Here is a 26,846-nt window from a genome sequence, read left to right as displayed (position 1 = left end):
GTTCCTTTGTTTAACAGCAAAATTCTCTTATTTTGGGAAAAATCCAAATAACCTCATAAAAAGAAGGCTGAACTGCCATGCTATTAAGGAAACTGGATTTTTGAAATGTGTTCAACCACAAGCTTAGATCTAAAATGGTTATATTCCTAAAGTGTGTCTGTGGAATATTAATTTAGGACTATGATCAAATGTGCATCTAATGCCATCAAACTAGGTGCCCTACATAGTCATATTTCTTAATTATAGTCATTAAAAATAAAATTATATTTATGCTTCCTTCTAGGCAACCATTACAATGGTATCTGGCTCTAAGCATTTTGCATGCAGCAATATGTTACTATCAGAATGCAAGGGAAGACATGAAACACATTATTCCATGAGTTTCCATGGAAACTGTACTCTGCCCTTGCACATGAACAGGAAGACAACATTTCAGTTCTCACTACAAGAGACTGATTTAACCCTTAGAGCACATGAATTTAATAGTATACATGGTTGATTGTTTTAAATACTGCAAATCCTTATCAGTAAGCACTGAACTCCAGCACTTTCACTCCCTTTTTTGTAAAAGTAGGTTAAAATTTCTCAAAATGTGATTATTAAAACAAACACACACTAGAAAAGGCAGAAGTTTTTATAGACTGCTTGTATGGGAGACATTAAGATTTGGCTGAATGCAACAGGCATTTAGCTTGTTTATCGAACAGGTAAAAATAAAATTTCTGACCTGAATATGAATTTCTTATTTAAAGATTTAAATTTGCATATGTATATCCCTAACTTCCATCATGGTTGCACCTTTGGCTTGCAGAAGTCTATGAACAAGCCCCGCCCAACAGAGAATTCCCACTATCACCTAAAACCAAGAAATTCTTATCTGAATTTTGATTTTAAAAAAAAGATAACTAGCAGACTTGAATCAATGTTATGCCCTCCAGTGAGATGATTCGCAGTGATTCCCATCTCATTGAGGGGACCCATTTGTTGTTTCTACTGTCTTTATATCCCCTTTTTAATAATCATAAAGCTGCTTTAGAACAGCAGTCCTTTATATGTGGTTTGTAGATCCCTGGGCGACCATGATGTCCCCACAGAGGATCCGCAGCTGTCTTGGCCAATTAGCTTTACGACAGAGTGGTGGCACTATCCGTACTTTCAGTGGTGCCACAGCCAATGGCTACCCCAAAACAGGAATGGTGGAGTAGGCAGGTTTTAACAATCCAGCTTGGATCGTTACCTTGACGTGTCTTGAGTGCCTCGATGAAGCCATAAGCTATACCATGCAGGGCCACCCAAGACGGGAAGGTCATGGCAGAGAGGTCAGACCAGGCACGATCCCTGGGGAAGGTAATGGCAACCCACCCCAGTATTCTTGCCATGAAAACTACATGGATCAATACAACCAGAGAAATGTCGGTATACCATTGGAAGATAGGACCCCAGGTCGGAAGATGGTCAAAATGCTACTGGGGAGGAGCAGAGGACTAGTCCAAGTAGACCCAGATGTGATGACGTAGTTAGCTCAAAGCCGGAAGGAAGGCTAACAGCCGACAGTGCTGGAGGTGAAGGATGAATCCGATGTTCTAGAGATCAACACACTATAGGAACCTGGAATGTTTGCCAGGGCAAACTGGACGTGGTTATTGGTGAGATGTCAAGATTAAATATAGACATTCTGGGAGTCAGTGAACTGAAATGGACTGGAATGGGCCACTTCACAAAACATGACCACCAGATCTACTACTGCGGACAAGAGGAACACCGAAGAAATGGAGTAGCCTTCATCTATATATATAAATGAGTGATGGCATCACAGCGACCAACAAAACTACAGCCTCCCCAACCTTGAAATTTGACAACACAGCCCATCATCCATGCCTCTAGGTTGATACAACAAAAAGAAAAGAAAAATAAAGCCCTAATTAGTGGGAAAGGAATAATGGTTTTTATCCAATTGCTGCCAGTTAGAGGACTAATCTCTGCCCACTTGGTCTCCTAGCAACCAACTCAGCCCAGGGGACAGGCAGACTTAGGCCTCACTTAGGCTTCTTCCACAGATTATCTAATTTGCACTGGATTATATGGCAGTGTAGACTCAAGGCCCTTCCACACAGCTATATAACCCATTAATAATCTTATACTATCTGTTTGCACTGGATTATCTTGACTCCACACTACCATATAATCCACTTCAGTGTGCATTTTATACAGCTGTGAAGAAGGGGCCTCATATAATCCAGTTCTAAGCAGATAATATAAGATTATCAATATACAGTAGAGTCTCACTCATCTAACATAAAACAGGCCGGCAGGATAAGTAAATATGTTGGATAATAAGAAGGGATTCAGGAAAAGCCGATTAAACATCAAATTAGGTAATCGTTATACAAATTAAGCACTAAAACATCATATTATACAACAAATTTGACAGAAAAAGTAGTTCCATGCACAATAATGCTATGTAGTGATTAGTGAGTCTCGCTTATCCAACGTTCTGGATTATCCAACACATTTTTGTAGTCAATGTTTTCAATGTATCGTGATATTTTGGTGCTAAATTCATAAATACAGTAATTACTACATAGCATTACTGCATACTGAACTACTTTTTCTGTCAAATTTGTTGTCTAACATGATGTTTTGGTGCTTCATTTGTAAAATCATAACCTAATTTGATGTTTAATAGGCTTTTCCTTAATGTCTCCTTATTATCCAACATATTCGCTTATCCAACATTCTGCTTTAGCTTGGATAAGTGAGACTCGACTGTACTATATTTTATCAATTCTTAAATGCCAGATTCAAGAACACACACTAATTTCAGTTCCTCCAGAACATTGTATAAGCGAATGTTGGATAAGTGAGATTCTACTTTAATATGAAATAATTACTGGGATAGAATAATGCAGAACAATATAATCTCTAAAACCAGGACAGTAAATAAAGAGCAACACTTATTATTATTATTATTATTATTATTATTATTATTATTATTATTATTGTGTTGAGATCAACCGTGAAAATGAATACAATCTGGCTCCAAGTATTCAAAAACACTAAAATCAGAATATATAAAAGTTAATGTGGTATAATAAAACAGAACAATACAATCTCTAAAATCAGAACACTAAATAAAGAACTACACTCTGAAAACGGGAATTCCACACAGGAAACAATCAGGGCCAGCTAACACCTCCCAACAAAGTATTCCCATCATCAAAATCTGGCAAATCCTCTGTTTTCTCAGGGCCACAGACAGTAGAAGCACATAAAATATCGCAAAGAACACCACTCTGAAAACAAGGGAATTCCAAGCAGGAAACAAATAGGGCCAGCTAACACCTCCCAACAAAAAAATTCACTCAGGGAGGAAACAGCCAGGTTTTAAAGCTGCAAGGCCATTGCATCCTAATCATTTTCCCTAATTGCAGCATTCATACTTGCCTCCAACAGACAAAAAAAACCCCAATCAGAAATATTGTATATTCACAACCTGGCCACAGTAACGCATGGCCAGGCACAGCTAGTAGTTAATAATAAAGTTGCGAAAGCAATGATTGGATATGACCCAAAATATGATAGAATTATCTCAATTCGAGTTAAAGGCAAGCCATTTAACATTACAGTGACCCAACCACAGCTGCTGAAGAAGCAGAATTAGAGAAGTTCTATGAGGATCTGCAGCACTTAGTGGATAACACACCAAAAAGAGACATTATTCTCATTACAGGAGATTGGAATGCTAAGGTGGGCAGTCAAATGATAACCAGGATCACAGGCAAGCATGGTCTGGGACAACAAAATGAAGCAGGACGTAGGCTGATAGAATTTTGCCAGGAAAACTCAATGTGCATAACAAACACTCTCTTCCAACAACCTAAAAGATGGCTTTACACATGGACTTCACCAGATGGTCAACACCGAAATCAGATTGACTACATCCTTTGCAGCCAAAGGTGGCGGACATCCATCCAGTCAGTGAAAACAAGACCTGGAGCTGACTGTAGTTCAGATCACAGACTTCTTATTACAAAATTTAGAATCAGACTAAAGAGAATGGAGAAAATACACAGACCAATTAGATATGATCTCACAAATGTTCCCAGTGAATATGCAGTGGAGGTGAAGAATAGATTTCACGGACTAGATTTAATAAATAGAGTCCCAGAAGAACTATGGACGACATTGTTCAGGAGCAGAGCCGGCCCTAGGTATTTTTCAAGTGTAGGCGAACAGAATTTTGGCACCCCCCCCCCCCAAACCAATCACTGAAAAATAAAAGCGTTGGATAAGCGAAAATGTTGGATAATAAGGAAGTATAAAGGAAAAGTCTATAAAACATCAAATTACATTATGATTTTAAAAATTAAGCACCAAAACATCATGTTTTACAACAAATCAATAGAAAAAGCAGTTCAATACATGGTAATGTTATGTAGGGATTAGTATATTTGCAAATTTAGCACTAAACATTGAACAGGGATATAGGGCAGTGTGGACTTAGATAACCCAGAGAGCCCTCAGTATTAAAAAAAACCTCTAAAATCAGGACAATAAATAAAGAACAACACTCTGAAAACAGAAGAAATCCAGACAGTAAACAATCAGGGACAGCTAACTCCTCCCAAAAAAAGATTCTCCCAGGCAAGAAGAAGCCAGGCCTTGAAGCCACAGGGCCATTAAATGCTAATCAAGGTGATTAATTACAACATTCACACCTGCTTCAAAGAAAAGTTCTTTCTCCCACCCTGGACCTTCTACAGATATATAAACCCCACATACCTAGCTTCCAAGTTCCTACAGACCTCACAATCTCTGAAGGCCCCAAAGGTGGGCTTGCGTGGTGCGAAGGTGGGTCTGCGCTGGCCGGAAGGCCCAGCGCGGCTGCTGGAAGGCCTGAAAGAGAAGGAGGTGGAGAGTGGTGCCCTCCTCCCAGGACGATGGCGCCACAGGCGCCACAGGCGTGGTGCGAAGGTGGGTCTGCGCTGGCCGGAAGGCCCAGCGCGGCTGCTGGAAGGCCCGAAAGAGAAGGAGGTGGAGAGTGGTGCCCTCCTCCCAGGACGATGGTGCCCCCGGGACGATGGCGCCACAGGCAAATGCCTATTTCGCCTTATGGTTGGACCTCCTCTGTTCAGGAGGCAGCAACAAAGTACATCCCAAAGAAAAGGAAAACCAAGAAGGCAAGATGGTTGTCTGTTGAGACACTGGAAATAGCCCAAGAAAGAAGGAAGGCAAAAGGAAACAGAGATAGGGGGAGATACACACAATTAAATACACAATTCCAGAGGTTAGCCAGGAGAGACAAGGAACTATTTTTGAACAAGCAATGAATGGAAGTGGAAGAAGACAATAAGATAGGAAGGACAAGAGATCTCTTCCAGAAAATCAGAAACATCGGAGGCAAATTTCAAGCAAAAATGGGCATGATCAAAAACAAAGATGGCAGGACCTAACAGAAGCTGAAGAGATCAAGAATAGGTGCGAGAATATACAGAAGATCTGTATAGGAAGGATAATAATATAGAGCAGGGGTCCTCAAACTTTTAAACCAGAGGGCCGGTCCACAATCCTTCAGACTGTGGAGGGGCCGAATTATCATTTGGAAAAAAAACAAAAACAAATTCCTTATGCACACTGCACATGTCTTATTTGTAGTGTAAAACAACAACAACAATGAAAGAACAATACAATATTTAAAAATGAAAACAATTGTAACCAGCATAAACCTATCAGGATTTCAATGTGAAGTGTGGGCCTGCTTCTGGCCAATGAGATAGTCAAGTGAATTAGGATTGTTGTTGTTGTGTGCCTTCAAGTCATTTCAGACTTTGGGCGAGCCTAAGTCTAAAATTATTTATTTATTCATTTACTACATTTATTTATTACATTTATATCCTGCCCTTCTCACCCTGAAGGGGACTCAGAGCAGCTGTATGTACATACAATATATTATATTATTAGCATAGCACAATATTAGCATTATATATTACTATACTGAACTATACCACTATACTGTAATATTATATGTAATATATAACATATAATTAATATTATTATATGGTATTATTATCAATATTATGTGTATATACAATATATTATATTATTAAAATGATAGAAAATATTATATTATAAAACTGAGGGCGGGGACCAGATAAATGACCTTGGAGGGCCGCATCCGGCCCCCGGGCCTTAGTTTGGGGACCCCTGATATAGAGGATAGCTTTGACGGTGTGGTGAGTGAATTAGAACCAGACATCTTGAGGAGTGAGGTTGAATGGGCCTTAAGAAGCATTGCTAACAACAAGGCAGCAGGAGACGACAGGATCCCAGCTAAGCTGTTTCAAATCTTGGAAGGTGATGCTGTCAAGGTGATGCAGGCCATATGCTAGCAAATATGGAAAACACAAGATTGGCCATCAGATTGGAAAAAATCAATTTATATCCCCATACCAAAAAAGGGAAATGCTAAAGAATGCTCAAAGAATATCAAGTCACCTTTTCTGTCTCCTGAGAAATCTGTATAAAGACCAAGTAGCCACAGTAAGAACAGATCACGGAACAACAGTCTGGTTCAAGATTGGGAAAGGAGTACGGCAGGGCTGCATACTTTCACCCTCCCTATTCAACTTGTACGCAGAACACATCATGCGACATGTGGGGCTTGAGGAATCCAAGGCGCGAAGATCACTGCAGATGCAGACAGCAGCCAGGAAATCAGAAGACGTTTACTTCTTGGGAGGAGAGCAATGGCCAATCTTGACAAAACAGTGAAAAGCAGAGACATCACACTGGCAACAAAGGTCCGCATAGTCAAAGCAATGGTATTCCCCATAGTAACCTATGGATGTGAGAGCTGGACATAAGGAAGGCTGAGCGAAGGAAGATAGACGCTTTTGAACTCTGGTGCTGGAGGAAAATCCTGAGAGTGCCTTGGACCGCAAGAAGATCCAACCAGTCCATCCTCCAGGAAATAATGCCCGGCTGCTCACTGGAGGGAAGGATATTAGAGGCAAAGCTGAAGTATTTTGGCCACATCATGAGGAGACAGGAAAGCTTGGAAAAGATCATGATGCTGGGGAAAATGGAAGGAAAAAGGAAGAGAGGCCGACCAAGGGCAAGATGGATGGACGGTATCTTTGAAGTGACTGGCTTGACCTTGAAGGAACCGGGGGCGGTGACAGCCGACAGGGAGCTCTGGCCTGGACTGGTCCATGAGGTCACGAAGAGTCGGATACGACTAAACGACTGAGCAGCAGAGCAGCATGTGTGAGCGAGGGAAAGTGAGGAGAATGGGTATGAGATATTTTGGTGCTAAATTCGTAAATACAGTAATTACAACATAACATAACTGCGTATTGAACTACTTTTTCAGTCAAATTTGTGGTATAACATGATGTTTTGGTGCTTAATTTGTAAAATCATAACCTAATTTGATGTTTAATAGGCGTTTCCCTAATCCCTCCTTATTATCCAACATATTCGCTTATCCAACATTCTGCCGGCCCGTTTAGCTTGGATAAGTGAGACTCTACTGTACTATATTTTATCAATTCTTAAATGCCAGATTCAAGAACACACACTAATTAGAATCATAGAATCATAGAATAGTAGAGTTGGAAGAGACCTCATGGGCCATCCAGTCCAACCCCCTGCTAAGAAGCAGGAAATCGCATTCAAAGCACCCCCGACAGATGGCCATCCAGCCTCTGTTTAAAAGCCTCCAAAGGAGCCTCCACCATGGCCCGGGGGAGAGAGTTCCACTGTCGAACAGCTCTCACAGTGAGGAAGTTCTTCCTGATGTTCAGGTGGAATCTCCTTTCCTGTAGTTTGAAGCCATTGTTCCACGTCCTAGTCTGCAGTGCAGCAGAAAACAAGCTTGCTCCCTCCTCCCTATGACTTCCCCTCATATATTTGTACATGGCTATCATGTCTCCTCTCAGCCTTCTCTTCTGCAGGCTAAACATGCCCAGCTCTTTAAGCCGCTCCTCATAGGGCTTGTTCTCCAGACCCTCAATCATTTTAGTCGCCCTCCTCTGGACGCTTTCCAGCTTGTCAACATCTCCCTTCAACTGCGGTGCCCAAAATTGGACACAGTATTCCAGGTGTGGTCTGACCAAGGCAGAATAGAGGGGGAGCATGACTTCCCTGGATCTAGACGCTATTCCCCTATTGATGCAGGCCAGAATCCTGTTGGCATTTTTAGCTGCCGCATCACATTGTTGGCTCATGTTTAACTTGTTGTCCACGACAACTCCAAGGTCTTTTTCGCACACACTGCTGTCAAGCCAGGCGTCCCCCATTCTGTATCTTTGCATTCCATTTTTTCTGCCGAAGTGAAGTATCTTGCATTTGTCCCTGTTGAACTTCATTTTGTTAGTTTCGGCCCATCTCTCTAGTCTGTCAAGATCGTTTTGAATTCTGCTCCTGTTTTCTGGAGTGTTAGCTATCCCTCCCAGTTTTGTGTCGTCTGCAAACTTGATGATCGTGCCTTCTAACCCTTCGTCTAAGTCGTTAATAAAGATGTTGAACAGAACCAGGCCCAGGACGGAACCCTGCGGCACTCCACTCATGACTTCTTTCCAAGATGGAGACGACGCATTGGTGAGCACCCTTCGGGTTCGTTCGCTTAGCCAATTACAGATCCACCTAACCGTAGTTTTGTCTAGCCCACATTTTACTAGTTTGTTTGCCAGAAGGTCGTGGGGGACTTTGTCGAAGGCCTTACTGAAATCCAGGTACTCTACATCCACAGCATTCCCTGTATCGACCCAACTCGTAACTCTATCGAAAAAAGAGATCAGATTAGTCTGGCATGACTTGTTTTTGGTAAATCCGTGTTGACTATTAGCAATGACCGCATTTGTTTCTAAGTGTTCGCAGACCACTTCCCTAATGATCTTTTCCAGAATCTTGCCTGGTATCGATGTGAGGCTGACCGGACGGTAATTGTTTGGGTCGTTCTTTTTTCCCTTCTTGAAGATAGGGACCACATTCGCCCTCCTCCAATCTTCCGGGACTTCTCCTGTTCTCCAAGTACTCTCGAAGATAATTGCCAGTGGTTCTGAAATAACTTCCGCTAGTTCCTTCCATACACTTGGATGTAGCTGATCTGGCCCTGGGGACTTGAATTCGTTTAGAGCGGCCAGGTGTTCCTGGACAACTTGTTTCCCTATTTGGGGTTGGATTTCCCCCAATCCTTCGTCCATTCCATGTTGCTGAGGTTGAAGATGGCTTTCTTTTTGTGAGAAGACCGAGGCAAAGAAGGCATTGAGCAGTTCTGCCTTTTCCCTGTCCCCTGTCACCATCACCCCATCTTCTCCTTGCAGTGGCCCTATCGCCTCCTTTTTCTTCCTTTTTCTACCAACGTAAGCAAAAAAAGCCTTTTTTGTTGTTTTTAATGTCCCTGGCAAGCCTGAGCTCATTTTGCGCTTTAGCCTTGCGAACCTTTTCCCTGCAGGTGTTGGCTATATGTTTGAATTCTTCTTTGGTGATTTCTCCCCTTTTCCACTTCTTGTGCATGTCACTTTTCAGCTTTAGCTCAGTTAGAAGTTCTTTGGACATCCATTCTGGCTTCTTTGCACTTGTCTTATTTTTCTTCTTTGTTGGCACTGTTTGCATTTGCGCCTTGAGTATTTCACTTTTGAAAAACTCCCATCCATCCTTAACTCCCTTGTTTTTTAATATTGGCGTCCATGGAATGCCGCTCAGTAATTCCTTCATTTTTTGGAAGTCAGCTCTCTTAAAGTCCAGCATGCGTGTTTGACTTGTCTTAGTTTCAGCATTCCTTTGTACTGCAAACTGCAAGAGCACATGGTCACTTGCCCCTAAGGATCCGACGACTTCAACTGTATTGATCAGGTCTTCCACATTTGTTAAGATTAGATCAAGAGTTGCTGATCCCCTTGTTGCCTCTTCTACTTTCTGGACCATAAAATTGTCTGCAAGGCAAGTGAGGAATTTGTTGGACTTTGTACTCTTGGCTGAGTTTGTTTTCCAGCAGATATCGGGATAATTGAAATCGCCCATGACTACTATATCTCTTCTTTGTGCCTGTTTGGTCATCTGTTGACAGAAGGCTTCATCGAGTCCTTCATCCTGACTTGGAGGTCTGTAGTAGACACCCACAACAAGATCTTTTTGAGTCCCGGTTCCCTTGATTCTTATCCAGATGCTTTCAAGCTAGTTTCCCAGATTACAGTCTTGCATTTCTTCTGCAATGTAACTGTTTTTGACATATAAAGCTACTCCCCTCCTCTCCCCTTTGTTCTATTTCTGTGAAAGAGGTTATAGCCCTCAATGGCTAAATTCCAGTGATGGGAGTCATCCCACCAGGTTTCAGTGATGCCTATGACATCGTATGTGTGGTGCTGTGCTAAGAGTTAGAGTTCGTCTTGCTTATTTCCCATGCTCTCAGAATTGGTGTAAAGACATGTAAGCCCCTGTGACCTCCCCTTGAGCTGTTTATTTGGGATTATTGTGCTTTCCATACTTGGTCCTTGCTGTGTTTGTGCAGCCCCCCGTTTAGCCTTTTGGCGGTTCCCTGTGGTCATGGGTAATATAGTGTTCGCAGGGCTGTTGTTCCCCTCCCCCAATGGGTCTAGTTTAAAGTGCGCCTGATGAGGTTTGTGAGTCTGTGTGCAAAAAGATGTTTTCCTACTTGTGTGAGATGCACCCCATCACTTGCTATTAGTCCATCCTCTTGGAAGAGTAGACCATGGTCAAGACCATGGTCAAGACCATGGTTAGACCATTTTCTGAGCCAGTTATTGACCTGTACTATTTTTCCGGACCTTGTAGAGCCGTGTCCTACAACAGGGAGGAGGGATGAAAAGATCACATGTACATTATACAGTTTTAACTTTGTTCCCAGAGCTCGAAAATCATTTGTGATCTTTTGAAAAGTATGCCTAGCGGTGTCATTGGTACCTACATGAATCAACATAAGGTGGGGAGGGTGATGGGGCTTGAGGAGCCTGCTGAGCCTCTGAGTGATATGGTGTATTTTTGCCCCCGGGAGGCAGCATGTTTCTCGAGCCATCCCATCCGGTCTGGAAATGATGCTTCCGTTCCCCTAAGGAGAGAGTCACCTACTATCAAGACCTGTTTCCTTTGAGGATTGACAGGGTCCCTTTTGTGCAAGACAGTGTGTATGTCCCCTGAAGAGTGTTCCTGTTGAAGTGAATCGTGTAGGTGTAAAGTGTTGTCCTCCTCCTCAACATCCCCAGTGCATTTCAGTTCTTCCAACAGGAAAAAAACTACCCTGTTTCCCTGAAAATAAGACAGGGTCTTATATTAATTTTTGCTCCCAAAGATGCACTAGGTCTTATTTTCAGTTTGTCTTATTTTTCCATGAAGAAGAGCTCACAGTTATTGTTGAACAACAAAATGAACATTTATTATATACTGTAAAGTAGTTGTCATCAGAAACCAGCATAACCAGACAAACTGTGAATCCTATCAAGAATTTCTTGTTACTACCATTATTTACATGTACAACAATCTATGGTACCTCTTGCAGTTTAGGTTTCACAAGGTTTCCACACTGATTTCTCTCTATTCTAGTTTCAATGTAGTCATGAATAATATAATATACTATAATAATAATTTTAATAATAATAATATGATAATATAATAGAAGAATAATAAAATAATATAATGATATACAATATATTAATGGGATAATATAATAATAGGATATAATAATAACAGAATATGATGATAATAATATGGAATTAATAGGATAATATAATAATGGGATATAATAACAGAATAGCATAATAATAATAATAGGATAATATAATAGAATAATATAATATAATATAAATATATAAAATATATTAATAGGATAATATAAAATGGAATATAATAATAATAACAGAATATGCTAATAATATAATATAATATAATATAATAAAAAACAGTATAGAATATAATGATATAAAATATATTAATAGGATAATATAATAATGGGATATAACAACAGAATATGAGGCTAATAATATGGTAATAATAATAGTATAAAATAATAAGTTTCAATGCATAGGATAGGAATAAGAATGGGAGGAGAAGCCCAATGCATCCTGTGCCTTTAAGAAGCAGAAGGAGCAGGAAGATTGGAAAGGCTGTTCAAGCCCTCTTCCTTCCCTCCCACCCTCCCTTGCCCTGGAACCGGAGCCAATCAGAAGCCTCTGGGACGAAGGGAGCATGGCCAGGACGGAGACTTGTCTCCGAAGGAAGAAACGGCAGCGCAGCGGCAGCGATTGAAGGTTTTTTGAGCCATGGCTGGGGGACAGGCAGGAGGCAAGGCAAGGCCAGCCAGGGAGGCCAGAAAGCAACCTCTCTCTCTCTCTCCCTCCCTCCAGTGCATATGAATGCTGCTTCTGCCCTGTAGCCATGCTTCCCAATGGAACTCTCCTGCAGCCTGGAAAGTCCCATTCTTAGTTGCTAGGTCTCACTTTCAGGGGAGGCCTTATATTTGCCAATCCCCCCAAACCCCTACTAGGTCTTATTCTTTGGGGAGGTCTTATTTTAGGGGAAACACGGTATATACATGCACCAGATTCTAAGACGCTCCCCATTTTTCAAAATGTTTATATGGGGAAAAGTGTGTCTTAGAATTGACCAAATAAACTGGTGGTTTACTGGCAATTAAATAATCATTTGCAACAAGCTTTCATGAGCAAATATTTTCTGCATATGTTAGCTTCCAATAATGTTAAGTTTCAAAAAAGGTGATGTTTTGCAGCTTAGATGCCTGCATTTATTTCAGTCCAGTGAAACCAAAAACCCATTTCACATTAACAGAATCATTTAGACAATTTATCCAAAACACACAGAAAGCAAACAAATCCCAGTCCAGTCACAGAGACTATCCTGCAAGTATCTGTGTTCTTTAAATATCTTTGCTGTATTTGCATAGTTAAAAACCATAAAGTTTAGTGTAGTCAAATTATAATCTATGCCTGAAATTCTAATCTATTCCTACGCTTTGCACAAAACTCCAACGACTTGCATTTATTTTGTTTGAGAATTTTAATTCTCAAAAAATTGAGACCTTTCCAGTATTCACAAAAAAAAATCATATACTGTGCTTAGTCTGTACTAGCTATGTGATGCAGGATTTCATAGACCGGGGTAGGGACAGAAGATAAGAAGAATACAGATAATCAGAGAAGAATTACTAGTGATGTGTAGAATACACCAGGATATTTTTCATTAAGTGTGGTACTGGCACTGTGGAGTAAAAATACAGTACCACCATTACCCCATCTGCTAAAATTAACATGCTTCCTGAAGAAATAAGCAGCATATTGTTGGAGGATCACCTCCAGTCCTTGGAACGGTTTAACCTATTTCTACCCCTCAGATCATCTGGGGGCTACAAAGTATTTTTCACAAAATATTAAACAATGCAAAGAATCCCTACAACCAATTTAAAAAGTGAATTGCCTGGATGCTTCAAGAAGAAACAACTATAACAGAAAAATGATGTCCCTGGAAAGTCTTGGGGATGTGACCTCAAGGCCACACTTGGCCCACTCTGACCTAGACAGCCTATGCTACAGAAGAATAGCTTGTTTTTATCTTGAGCATATGCAGAGATAACAATTATCTCATCTTTTCTCTTAATCATGGTTTAGAGTTATTACCAGCCTGAAGATTCGGAAATACTCTCTTGCTTGCTCCTTGCACAAATGAAAACACTGAATCCATCTGAAATATGGTATCTGTCCCAAGAAACGAAGGAGCAACATTTATAGGTCTGCAGAGCTTTCTAAGAGAAATGTTGTGAGAAATTACTGCTAAGATTGTGTGATCCATATCTGCATGTAGAGCTACAATCTGATTCAGTAGTAAGAACAAGTGAAACTCCTATTCTAATTCATATTCTAATTACTACTTCCAGCGTATCAAATGCCACTGCTAATAATTACATGATGATGCCGACCGTTATCTACAGATACTTGTAAAAAGAATCCTATAATATTAAATCAGATCATTGTCACTGTTAAATATAAGGGTGATATTAACCAGCAAAGGTCTTTACCTTGTATGTGTGTTTGCCTTCAAGTCATATGTAAACTTTATGGCAATACCCTGTGTTTCACAGGGTTTTTTTAAAGAAGCCTTTGAATTACGGAAGATCTGAAGATTTGTTGTGCCACCTTCTCCCATATATTTCTGTTTAATGACTGAGACCAACCAAAGGTCCCTTCCTTCTGAAGGGTAGCAGGTAGTCATTGTAGAGAAAGATTTTTTTGACAGCTACCTTAAAATGAAGACCCTAGTCCCCAAGCAAATGTGTTTATATTTTCACAAATGTTGACATTTCATATTCTTGCTGCTGTTTCATTCTATTGGTTGCTTCTCTTAGTTCCTGAGGCTTTTTCTTTTATCTTTTATGTTGTTTTCATACTGTGTGATCCACAACTGCAGCATATATCTGCAATTTTTGGATTTTTAATATTCAGGATATAAATGGAATATTAAAAGTGCTTCATGCCAGCTCAGTTATTTACCCACTACTTGGGAGTTACCCTGGACCGTGCTCTGACCTACAAGAAGCACTGCTTGAATATCAAGCAAAAAGTGGGTGCTAGAAACAATACCATGCAAAAGTTGACTGGCACAATCTGTGGATCACAACCAGATACAGTGAAGACATCTGCCTTTGCGCTTTGCTACTCTGCTGCTGAGTACACATGCCCAGAGTGGAACACATCTTACCATGTTAAAATGGTGGATGTGGTTCTTAATGAGACATGCCACAGGATGTCTATGCCCCACACCACTGGAGAAATTATACTGTTTAGCCACTTGACATCCACCAGGAAGTAGCAGCCAACAATGAAAGGACCAAGGCAGTGATATCTCTGGCCCATCCCATTCGGATATCAGCCAGCAAGCCAATGCCTTAAATAAAAAAATAGCTTTCTAAGATCTATAGAGACATTCGCAGGAACACCTCAGCAAGTGAGTGTCCAAAAGTGGCAGGCTAAAATCCAGAACCTCAATACATGGCTGAGACCGGATGAGAAGCTCCCCCCTGGGCACACAGAAGACTGACCGACATGGAAGGCACTGAACAGACTGCACTCTGGCACCACGAGGTGCAGACCCAATCTTCAGAAATGGGGCTACAAAGTGGAGTCTGTGATATGCGAGTGTGGGGAAGAGCAAACCACAGCCCACTTACTACAATGCGGTCTGAATCCTGTCACATGCACAATAGTAGACCTTCTCGCAGCGACACCAGAAGCACTACAAGTGGCCAGACTGGTCAAAGAACATTTAGTATAATGCCAAGTTTTAACTTTGTTTATTCTAAATACATTACAACTGTACCCTCAGGTTCGCTTCTGATACGATAAATATTTATTTAAAATGTATCTAAGCCATCATGTCCAAATGAAATCTACCCAAGCACTGGTTTACAGTCTAACACTTTAAAACAATATTATCAAGTATCACAGCAGTTCATAAATTTTGGCTTGATTCAACAATCAGTATTTCATTGTAATGACAACTATCCAAATACATTTTTGTAAAAATGCTTAATGATCATGCAATCACAATTTTATGTTGGAGCACTGACACCTTGAAACATCATCACACAACCATGTGACAAAGAATGGAGTCTGGCTCTGGCTCTGAATTGTGCTTTTTGAGAAAGACATTCAAATAATAATATTCCTATGTGTGCACCCATACTGGCATTCGTGAAATGAAAACTTTTGTTGCTTAATTTAGCTGATCTTCCAGTGATCTCAGGACAAAGAATAATATACATATTTGTTCTATAGAAAATTGGAATGTCCAACTTCTGCCAAAATTAAAAACAGAAGACAGAAATATATCTTTCAATGGTTATAGCTGTGATTACATACAAGCAGGTTCAGAAGCTATCAAGGATGCCTCCCACACGCACACGCACACACACCACAAGCAGGTATACAGATAGATCATTGGTTTATGCTTCTGTAGTGAAATAAAAAAACAACTCTTCTTTAAACTTATAAAACAGCAGTGGTAGAAGTCCAGATTACAGGCCCCAGGACAGTTTTGGGACCCTCGATTTCTCAAGGGGAGAAGTCCAGATTACAGACCCCATGATGGTTTTTTGGGATCCCCAATTTCTCAAGGGATCATTGTTTAAAAATCACCAAAATGTCTTCCAATGCTAGTGGCTGAGGAGGACATTTTCACTAGGTTTGAAGCCCCTTGGGCCTATTGTTTTGCCCCAAAATGTCCTCTGCAAAGTGGGCCTTTTTGCACCACATTTTGCACCTCCATGTGTGAATTTATGCCCATGAAAGGCTATTTTTGAAACAGATGTCAGTTGCAGTTTAATCACGTTGCAAGAACATTTTGCCGCTAGATTTATGTTTAATGTCCAAATGAAAAATTCTATGACTTTTATGTTAAACAATTTGTACTGTTATAAGGGAATGTCAACATGATCCAGAAACACTTTCTTTCTTGAAAATGTCATTCCCTCAAATTGACATTTAAAGCTAAAAAGTGAAGGGGTGTATTTTAAACCAGGAGTTTTATGCTTATGTATTTTTCTTGGTTGGATTCGCCAACATTGTTTGCCTTTCTGTCTTTCTGTCTTTCTGTCTTTCTTTCTTTTTTCCTTCCTCTCCCTGTCTAGGAAATTTACTCCAAGTTTCCTTGAAACTATAGCATCTTGCCTTGCAAAACCCTTTTATTAATTGAAGATAGAAATATGCCAAGAGAAATTTGGCATGCTATTCAGACAAAACCTTAGCTTATTTACCCTTAGAATAATCCAGGATAAAGTAAATGGATCATTGATTTAAAAAAGGCATGCTATAAAAATTGGAAGCAAATTACTGAAGCAGTGATTATGAGTCAGCTCAAAGCAACAGCATTCTGGCTATACAATCCCCTCAATTTTTAACAATAAAATACACATTGAGTATCTCTTGGGCCAGAAGCATTCAGATTTTTTAAATACAGTAGAGTCTCACTTATCCAAGACTTGCTTATCCAAGGTTCTGGATTATCCAAGCCATTTTTGTAGTCAATGTTTTCAATATATCATGATATTTTGGTGCTAAATTCGTAAATACAGTAATTACAACATAATATTACTGTGTATTGAACTACTTTTTCTGTCAAATTTGTTGTATAACATGTTTTGGTGCTTAATTTGTAAAATCATAACCTAATTTGATGTTTAATAGGCTTTTCCTTAATCCCTCCTTATTATCCAAGATATTCGCTTATCCAAGGTTCTGCCGGCCCGTTTAGCTTTGATAATACTGTATAATATTTTAATAACTTTCTGCACGAAACAAAGTACGTATACCCTGAACCATCAGAAAACAAAGGTGTTGCTATTTCAACCATCCATGTGGACAACTCTGAATTTTGGATTACAGGCAATCCCCAAGTTACGAACAAGGTAAGTTATGTAGGTTTGTGCTTAAGTTAAATTTGTGTGTAAATCCAGTCATAGATAGATAGATAGATAGCTTTGGATAGCATAGGAAAGGGTTAACACCACTGTGATATTTGTTTTGCTGTCTGTGCCCCTGCTCAGAAGATTTCACCTCACTTTTAGATTTTTCTCACTACCTATTTTCTCACCCTTGTTCTTAACTATGAGTTATTTGTAAGTCAAATGTTCGTAAAATGGAGCTGCCTGTATTTTAGATTTCAGAATTCCAGATAAGTGATGCTCAAACTGTACTTTTATTGATGAACCAAAATGCACAAAATACATCATGCAAGCTTTCAACGCTCCACTAGCTTCTAAAATATCATACAGGAGAAGAAAAATGACCATGATATTTATTTATTTATATTTTATTTACATCATTTCTACCCCGCCTTTCTCACCCGAGAGGACTCAAGGCAGCTTACAAAAACTGACCAGAGCCGTTTAGGGCTTTATAGGTCAAAACCAGCACTTTGAATTGGGTTCAGTAGCATATTGGCAGCCAGTGGAGCTGACACAACAGAGGAGTAGTACGTTCCCTGTATGTTGCCCCAGTTATCAATCTGGCTGCTGCCCGTTGTACTAATTGGAGCTTCCGTGCTGTCTTCAAAGGCAACCCCACGTAGAGCGCATTGCAGTAATCCAAATGGGATGTAACCAGAGCGTGGACCACCATGGCCAAGTCAGACTTCCCAAGGTATGGGTGCAGCTGGCGCATAAGTCTTGATTGTGCGAATGCTCCCCTGGCCACAAAAATGCTACCTTTCTGGAAAATTTGTTGTCAACGGCTTTGTTACTTTCTGAAATCCACAATATAAATGCTATAATTCAGTTTTTATTCATGTCTGAAAAGGGGCAACATGGATCTAATTCTGGCATGGTGGATGAAGGAATATGACTTATCCCAGGCTTCAAAGTTAACAAAAATTCAATTCTGGAATTTGTGGCAAAGGTTCTTAGTTGGATCAATTATTGAATCAGGAGTAGAATCATAACTAACCTATTAGTACTGCTTTAATTCCCCCTTTTCACATTTACATTGCTAGGCAACCGTTAGCAGGTATTCATTCTATACCAGTAATTTATGTGATGGGGGGAAAGCCTAATGGAGAGAGGAACAAGCAAGCAGTAGATTGTCATGTAGAAGCTAGTGTGAATGTAAAGTGGAAAGAATTTTCATTGGTGTAATATATGGGTAACATGTGACCCAACTCTTGAGCCATGAAAGTCTTAAGGTGGAAAAAGTACCTCTTACCTAATATTAGACTTGATAAAAACAATTTGGTAATAGTGTAGACATATGTGAAAGCATTAGAGTCTGAAAATACGAATTGGATGTAAGCTAGTACTTTTATCACTATCTCTAAAACTGGGAGAAAAATGAAGACTTAAAGAACATTAAAAGAAATATACTACCTTTCTGGAGTGTGATGGAAAGGAGCACAAGTGAAAAGACTAGTGACCAAAGTCCTGATCTTAATTTTCAGTTACATAGATACTGTGCATAATATATCAATTTCTACTTCTTATGTAGAGGCAGAGGTGGAAAGCAGAGACATTCCATTAGCTCTGCTCAAAGACCAATTGTATTTGGCTCAAACATTCCCTAAACAGCTCTTTCTTGTTACTTGTTAGAAAAGACACATTAGTAAAAGGAGCCAGCACAAAGCAATTCTGCAAAAACAGCACTCTTTAAAACTGGAGTCAGTCAAGTACTTGCTCGCCTGGACCAGATAGAAAGGGACAGACAAAAGGCCAAGGTTTGAGGGATTTTCTTCTCCATACTGAACGGGCATAAGCTCCCCCCCCCCCCCTTTGGAGTGACATATCACAACTCCTCAAATCTAGGCAAAAATGGAAGAGTTTTGATTGATTGATTTACTGCTGTATTAACTCTTGTTTTATTGTCTTACTGTGTTTTACTATTTTTTGTATATTGTTTAATGTATTTATGCTGTTTTTGTAAATTGTGCTAGTTGGGCCTTGCCCCATGTGAACCGCCCCGAGTCCCCGTGGGGAGATGGTGGCGGGGTATAAATAAAGTTGTTTATTATTATTATTATTGTTGTTGTTGTTGTTGTTGTTGTTGTTTTATTATGACACAGCAAACAAGATAGATATGCTGGATTTCTTATCACAAAATCACAAGTCGAACACTTCCCAAGTGTCTAGGACTGTGTGATGTATTTTTGGATGACGCGTGCAGATCCTAGCAGGGTGGCCTTTTGCAGTTGGCAGATCGTAATTTTGTCAATGTCTATTGTTTCCAAATGCCGGCTGAGATCTTTTGGCACGGCACCCAATGTGCCCATCACCACCGGGACCACCTGTACTGGTTTCTGCCAGAGTCTTTGAAGTTCAATCTTGAGGTCCTGATAGCGGCTGAGTTTTTCCTGTTGTTTTTCGTCAATGCGACTGTCACCAGGGATGGCAACATCAATGATCCAAACCTTTTTCCTTTCCACAACTGTGATGTCTGGTGTGTTGTGTTCCAGAACTTTGTCAGTCTGGATTCGGAAGTCCCATAGTATCTTTGCGTGCTCATTTTCCAATACTTTTGCAGGTTTGTGATCCCACCAGTTCTTTACTGCTGGGAGGTGGTACTTGAGGCATAAGTTCCAATGGATCATTTGGGCCACATAGTTGTGCCTCTGTTTGTAGTCTGTCTGTGCAATTTTCTTACAGCAGCTGAGGATATGATCAATGGTTTCGTCGGTTTCCTTGCACAGTCTGCATTTTGGGTCATCAGCTGATTTTTCGATCTTGGCCTTGATTGCATTTGTTCTGATGGCTTGCTCCTGGGCTGCAAGGATCAGGCCTTCTGTCTCCTTCTTCAGGGTCCCATTTGTGAGCCAGAGCCAGGTCTTCTCCTTATCAGCTTTTCCTTCAATTTTGTCAAGGAACTTCCCATGCAATGTTTTGTTGTGCCAGCTGTCAGCTCTAGTTTGTAGTGTGGCTTTCTTGTACTGGTTTTTTGTCTGCTGTGCTTTGAGGAGTTTCTGATTTTTGACTTCAGTCAAAGCAGGTTCTTCACTTTGCTTTACATATTCTGCCAGGGCATGTTCTTCTTCTTTGACTGCTTGTTTGACTTGTAAGAGTCCTCTGTCCCCTGATCTTCTAGGCAGATATAGCCGGTCAACATCACTGTGAGGGTGCAGTGAATGATGAATGGTCATGAGTTTTCTTGTTTTTCTGTCCAAATTGTCCAGTTCCATCTGTGTCCAGTTTATGATGCCAGCAGTATATCTTATGACAGGTATGGCCCAGGTGTTTATGGCCTTGATGGTGTTGCCTCCATTGAGCTTGCTCTTGAGAATTTTTCTGACCCTTTGTGTGTATTCTTTACTGACCACAGTCTTCACATGTTCATGCTTGATGTTGTTCAGCTGTAATATGCCCAGATATTTATAGGCCTCTGGCTGGTGACACTTTATTGTTTGGCCATTAGGCATATTTATGCCCTCACTTTCAATGATTTTTCCCTTCTTCAATGCCACTTTCGAACATTTGTCCAAGCCAAACTCCATGCTGATATCAGTGCTAAAAATTCGGACAGTGTTGGTCAGAGACTGGATTTCAGTTTCCGTTTTCCCATATAGCTTCAGGTCATCCATGTACATCAGATGCGAAATTTTGTGAGAATTCTTAGATGTTTGATAGCCGAGATTTGTTTTTGTAAGATTGTTGACAGAGGGATCATGGCAATAATGAAAAGCAGAGGGGACAATGAGTCTCCCTGGAAAATTCCTCTCCTGATGTTGACAAGTCCATAGCTTTCATTTCCAACAAACAGTTCAGTTTTCCAGTGAAAGGTAATGTCTCAAAATAAATAATAATAATAATAATAATAATAATAATAATAATTATTATTATTATTATTATTATTATTATTATTATTATTATTATTATTATTATTATTATTTTGAGACATTACCTTTCAGGACCATAAATCTCCCAATCAGCTTTTATTGACGAGACTGCCAGTCCCTTGGTATTTGGGAACAAAAGGAACAACAAGATCTCAGAAACACTGCAAGCTGGTGGGATGGAACATCCTACATTCATTCAGAGCAGAGCTTTTAGCATTAGTTGGGAGCTAGGAATAATCACTATGCTACACTATGCTAATAGAATTAATGCAGTTTGATACTACTTTAACTGCCATGGCCCAATGTGGTGGAATCCTGAGATTTGTAGTTTGATGAGTCACTAGCACTCTTCGGTAGAAAAGGCTAAAGACTTTGCAAAACTATAGTTCCTGGGATTCCATAGCACTGATGTCAAACTGCATTAATTCTACAGTGTACATGCAACCTAAGTTGGTTACAACCTGCTCTGAATGAGACTGCAATATCTGTGAAATACAAGGTTTGCAGCCTGAAGGTGTTCTTAAAACCCAGCATTTCTCCTGGAATGCCATAACCCTATCGTGACCAAGAGAGGCTTTGCCCAGCTATGGTTGGTAAGTCAGACACACCTCTTCATAGGGAAGACAGATTTCTGAATTCCATGTGAAAGATGCTCAATTTGTCATTTTAAACACATACTTTATTACGTAGTTGGAAATTCATGATTTGAGCTAGAAATGATACACTTTTAAGTCGGCTGAATACTTTTGAGTATTTGATTTGGATTTCCTTTGTAGGAAGTGATGCTATCTTATGTATTGAGAAAACATGAACATTTTAAATGACCTTTTCCTTGTTACTCCTCTAATACTAATTCAAGTTATGCAAGGACAAACAAAGGCATCTCAGTCTAAAGGTCATTTCTTTGTGCACACAGTGAAGGAATTTTAAAGTGGCCCCAAGGACATTGAAGTTTCCCATAGACAGCAATTAGATAAAGATAAAGGAAGTTTATATATCTGGGACCGGGCAGAAGTGTCTACCATATTTGTGGGGGAAAACACAGTAAGTGATAAAACAGGGACTGCCGTATCCTGAAACAGACCCATCTAACACTGCAATATTCTGTTGCAAAAATATACTTTTCTCAGTGACACTATTATCTATATAGTGAAATCCTTTTAAAAGATTGACATACATGGCAGAATAAAAGAGGTACTATAAAATGTTGAAGGATGCTCTTGAGTATCTTTGCAGAATGTTATGGGATGCTGTCATGAATATCCTCTTCACTGGAGGAAGAGAGCATACAGAAGAGAGTATCCTGATGTAGTAATACTTTCTCACACATTAAGAAAAGGCTTACCAAATTTTCAGCTTTACTATGACGCATGTGGTTTAGAATGGATAAGAGACTGGGCAACATTTCAAAAAACAAAAATTATAACATTAGAAGGGGCGGACTTAAGAACAGGTTGGCATGCCTACTTATGGTATAATAAAAAATCAGTAGAAAAAATTTTTGGGAACCATTTCATTCGATCTTCGCTTATGAAAATATGGGATAAATATAAAAGAAGATTTTACTTAAAAACGCCACTATGGATTTCACCATTGGAGGGATGTCAAAGAAGGGAACTAGGAAAAGAAAATTGGCCCAGATATAAAGACATACTAATTAAGGAAAACAATTCCTATATTCTGAAAAGTCGGGAAGACTTAAATGAGAAGTTCACAAACATAGGATGGTTCCAATACTTCCAATTAAGAGAATTCTATAATAAAGATATAAAATTAGGATTTGAGGACAAAGAAAGCTTTTGGGATAAGATTATGTTATTAGAGAAAAAAACAATATCAAAAATTTATAAAAAATTAATAGAATGGGAAACGGAAACCGAACCAATCAAGGAGTGTATGACAAAGTGGGCAGAAAATCTAGGGAAACCAATACAATTGGCAGAATGGGAAAAATGTTGGAATATTAGGCTCAAATTTACGTATGCAACGGACATAAAAGAAAACTGGGTAAAAATGTTTTATAGATGTTATTGGACACCACAAAAAATTGCAAAATTCTATAAAAATACATCAAATAAATGCTGGAAATGCGGAGAAGAAGTGGGGACCTTCTTCCACTGCTGGTGGAAATGTAGAAACCCAAAAGCTATTGGAAAGAAGTTCATCAGAGAATGCAAAAGATGTTGCAGATCAGAAAATACTTTCTTCTGGGGATGCTAAATATAGAAAAAGATAAAAACAAAGAAATCTTATTTTTCTATCTCACTACTGCAGCCAGGATGAACTTTGCCAAACATTGGAAGGATAAAGAAAAGCCAGATGCAAGAGGTTGGGTAAATAAGATCTGGGAAATAATGAATATGGACAAATTAACATACTTATTACAAAACAATCAAGGTAGACCGAAGAAACAGACAAACTGGGAACCAGTTAAAAACTATTTAAGAAAAGAGCAATTTAAGGTGCTTATTTAAAAGACAATAGAAGATAATATATACAAAACAGTCGGAAATTTAATATGTAATATAAGGAATCGCCTAAAATAGGGACACCAGATAGAACTAGGAGAAATCTCAAGCAAACCTGATATGAAGGTTGATATATACGACACTGTGTAAGAATGGAAGTCAATTTTAAGTTAAGGTGATGGGTTGTTGTTGTGGGGGGTTAATTTTTTTCCCCCTTTGGTAGTGTCTTGTCCCATTTAGTTTAGTGTATTTGTTTGTCCAAAGTTGTTTGTGTTTTAAATTTATGTTGAAAGCATCAATAAAAATTTATTTAAAAAAAAGAAAAGAAAAGTATATACGGAAACAGATGGCTACAAAATCTTCATAATTCTCAAACAGCAAGATGAGAGATGTCACATGTTAGTCAAGAGTTTGAGGATACACACAAACGCCTATCCATGTGAGTACTGATCCCCTTGAAGACAATGGCAATTTCATATTCAATTCCCAGAATCAAAGAGTTGGAAGAGACCACAAGATCAATTCAGTCCAAGCCCCTCCCGTGCAGGAATACAGAATCAAAGCACTCCTGGCCTATCCCCATAGATTCTAAGATTATTTGAAAGTGCTATACAGGCAGTCCACAAGTTATGAATAAGATAGGTTCTGTATATTTCTTCTTAAGTTGAATTTGTATGTAAGTTGGAACAGGTACATTTTTAAGTGTAACTCCAGCCGCGTGTGTGTAAGTTTTGGATAACATAGGGAAGAGTTAACACCCATGTGGTGTTTGTTTTGCTGTCTGTGCGCTTGTTCAGAAAATTTTACCTCACTTTCTGTTCCTGTGAGAATTAGATTTTGAAAAATTTGCCTTGTTGTGGAAGCAAGGATTAGTGAGAAAGCTTCAGTGGAGACATCTTTTCCCCATGATAAACTCTTTCAGGAGTGAATTTCATTTCTCTTAGTTCCTGTTGTTTCACCCCCATTGAGTGTAAGTCGGATGTTTATAACTTGGGGACTGTATAACATATACCCAGCACCTTTCCCTGTTTTGCATTCAAAGCTAATCACACAGGAGAGGCACTGAATTCAGCAAGCCCTAAAGTCATCATGCCTTCCACAAACTCCATAGATTAAAAAGTATAGGCAACCAGTACCAAAATAACCTTGGTGGCTGATTGGTGAGAACATTAAATCACTGTAGGCTTTACTGCAGACATGTAAGGTGCTGAAACGGTTTTGTGGGTACGATCCATAATCTTGGGACAACTTCTTCTACAGACTAAACCTTGGAGCAGATTAACTGCACAACTCATGGGAAAGCCAACAGCTGTCACTGTTTTTGGAATCCAAAAGTTTGCGAATATGAGGGAGTTCTGAAATAGCTGGTAAGCAGTCACTTCCAAAACGTAAGCATTCCTTGGCCCACTCTTGACCCAAGTCAAAACACAAAAGACTACTTATTGCAAGCTTTTCTAAGTAGGTATTTTGACAGTGCACTAGTTTGGATGATCTGAGAAAGTCTCGAAGCATTTTCACACCTGTAACTATTTAATTCTAGGTGGCGAGCAGCTCATTCTTCAATTGAGTCAGTCTCTCTTCTATAAAAACTGTAATATTCTTTACAGATATTCTTTATTGCTGCGTTCACACCAAATAGCTGAAATGTGTTAACTTAGGCAGAGGCATACCATATCCCAAGCAAGCTATTAAAAGCTCTTCTCAATCACATGAACATTTCATAGCTTAAGTAGAACAGGAGACAAAAGAACAATTCTGAGGTGAAATACAGGTTTAAGAATTGATACAATTTTTTTGAGAAAAGCCACTAGGAAAAGAATTAGAAAAGGCAACACAGAGAATGCTTCCACATTCCTTCCAACAGCACTCAAAAGACATTGTGCAGTTTATTCTTGTTGCTTGACAGCATTTTCCCTGGTAAGAAAAACTTTCAGAAGAATTTGTAGGAGTGAAAACACAGAATAGTTGCAAACAAAAGACAGCAGCAATACCTGGCCCTTCCATAAAGCTTTGTGAATGATTTCAAAGAAAAAGATTCATATGGAAGCACTTGGAATCTAATAAAGCAATCATATTCTTTCACACAGAGTTTGTAGCCAGAAGTCCAATTGCTGTGTTTTCTCAATATCTATGGAGACTGAGGACTCCCATGCCTTCATGACTAAAGTGAACACATATTTTCACAGTAAATCCCAAGATGCCATGCCCTCCCATTGGCTGTATTGGTGGGGAAGTACCAGAAGACCCCCTTCAAGGAGAGATTATGCCCATGTGAGTCTGGACACATAGAAACAACCGAACATGTGCTCCTTCAATGCATCTTCTACAGAGACAGAACTTTTTCCATTACTCCATGGCGTCTTAAATACCCAAGGCGCACAAGAAAATTTTATATCATCCTGCTACTCTTGGACTCTAGCACTACAATAACTTACAGTGTTGCTAGGTTCTGCGCTGCAGCACTTAAAATTTGAGAAACTATGATCGACCCCGCAGGGCAGCACCCTGATGGGAGCGTGGCTGGAGCAACTTGTTGCAGCTGAGGTGTTACGGACTTGCAATGTGCCCCTCCCTCTCTCTCTAGCGCTCCCCTAGTGTTTTGACCCCTTGTAACGTGGCAACCACCAATTGGCAAGGAGGTGCCTCCTATTCCAGCAATGCGCAACCACCAAAGACTCAGGGAGAAGACCTTTTACTTTTTTTTCCCCTTTCTTCTTATTCACTTTAGATGGTAGCGTAACTTAGTTTAGAATATGTGTGACAGAGGCTTGGATGTTGAAAGAACAATAACAAGTTTATTTCAGGCACAGAGCTTAGTGGTTACAATGTTGCTTCTCAGAGTTACACTTTCTTCAACAGTTGCAAAACTACCCTGTTTCCCCGAAAATAAGACAGGGTCTTATATTAATTTTTGCTCCCAAAGATGCACTAGGTCTTATTTTCAGGGGATGTCTATTTTTCCATGAAGAAGAGCTCACATTTATAACAACAAAATGAACATTTATTATATACTGTAACTAGCTGTGCCCGGCCACGCGTTGC

At 39.6% G+C, this 26,846-nt stretch overlaps 1 protein-coding gene across 37 annotated transcripts in view; it reads right to left on the bottom strand.

Annotated features, from left to right (window-relative positions):
* Positions 1-26,846, bottom strand: part of clasp2 (cytoplasmic linker associated protein 2) — a 223,911-nt gene that overhangs the window by 114,571 nt on the left and 82,494 nt on the right. The window lies entirely within an intron of this gene.

Source organism: Anolis carolinensis, chromosome 6 (genome assembly GCF_035594765.1).
Source record: "Anolis carolinensis isolate JA03-04 chromosome 6, rAnoCar3.1.pri, whole genome shotgun sequence".
NCBI classification, from domain to species: Eukaryota; Metazoa; Chordata; class Lepidosauria; order Squamata; family Dactyloidae; genus Anolis; species Anolis carolinensis.
The sequence above is the reverse complement of the archived record's forward strand: the minus strand, read 5'-3'. Positions and strand labels throughout refer to the sequence as shown.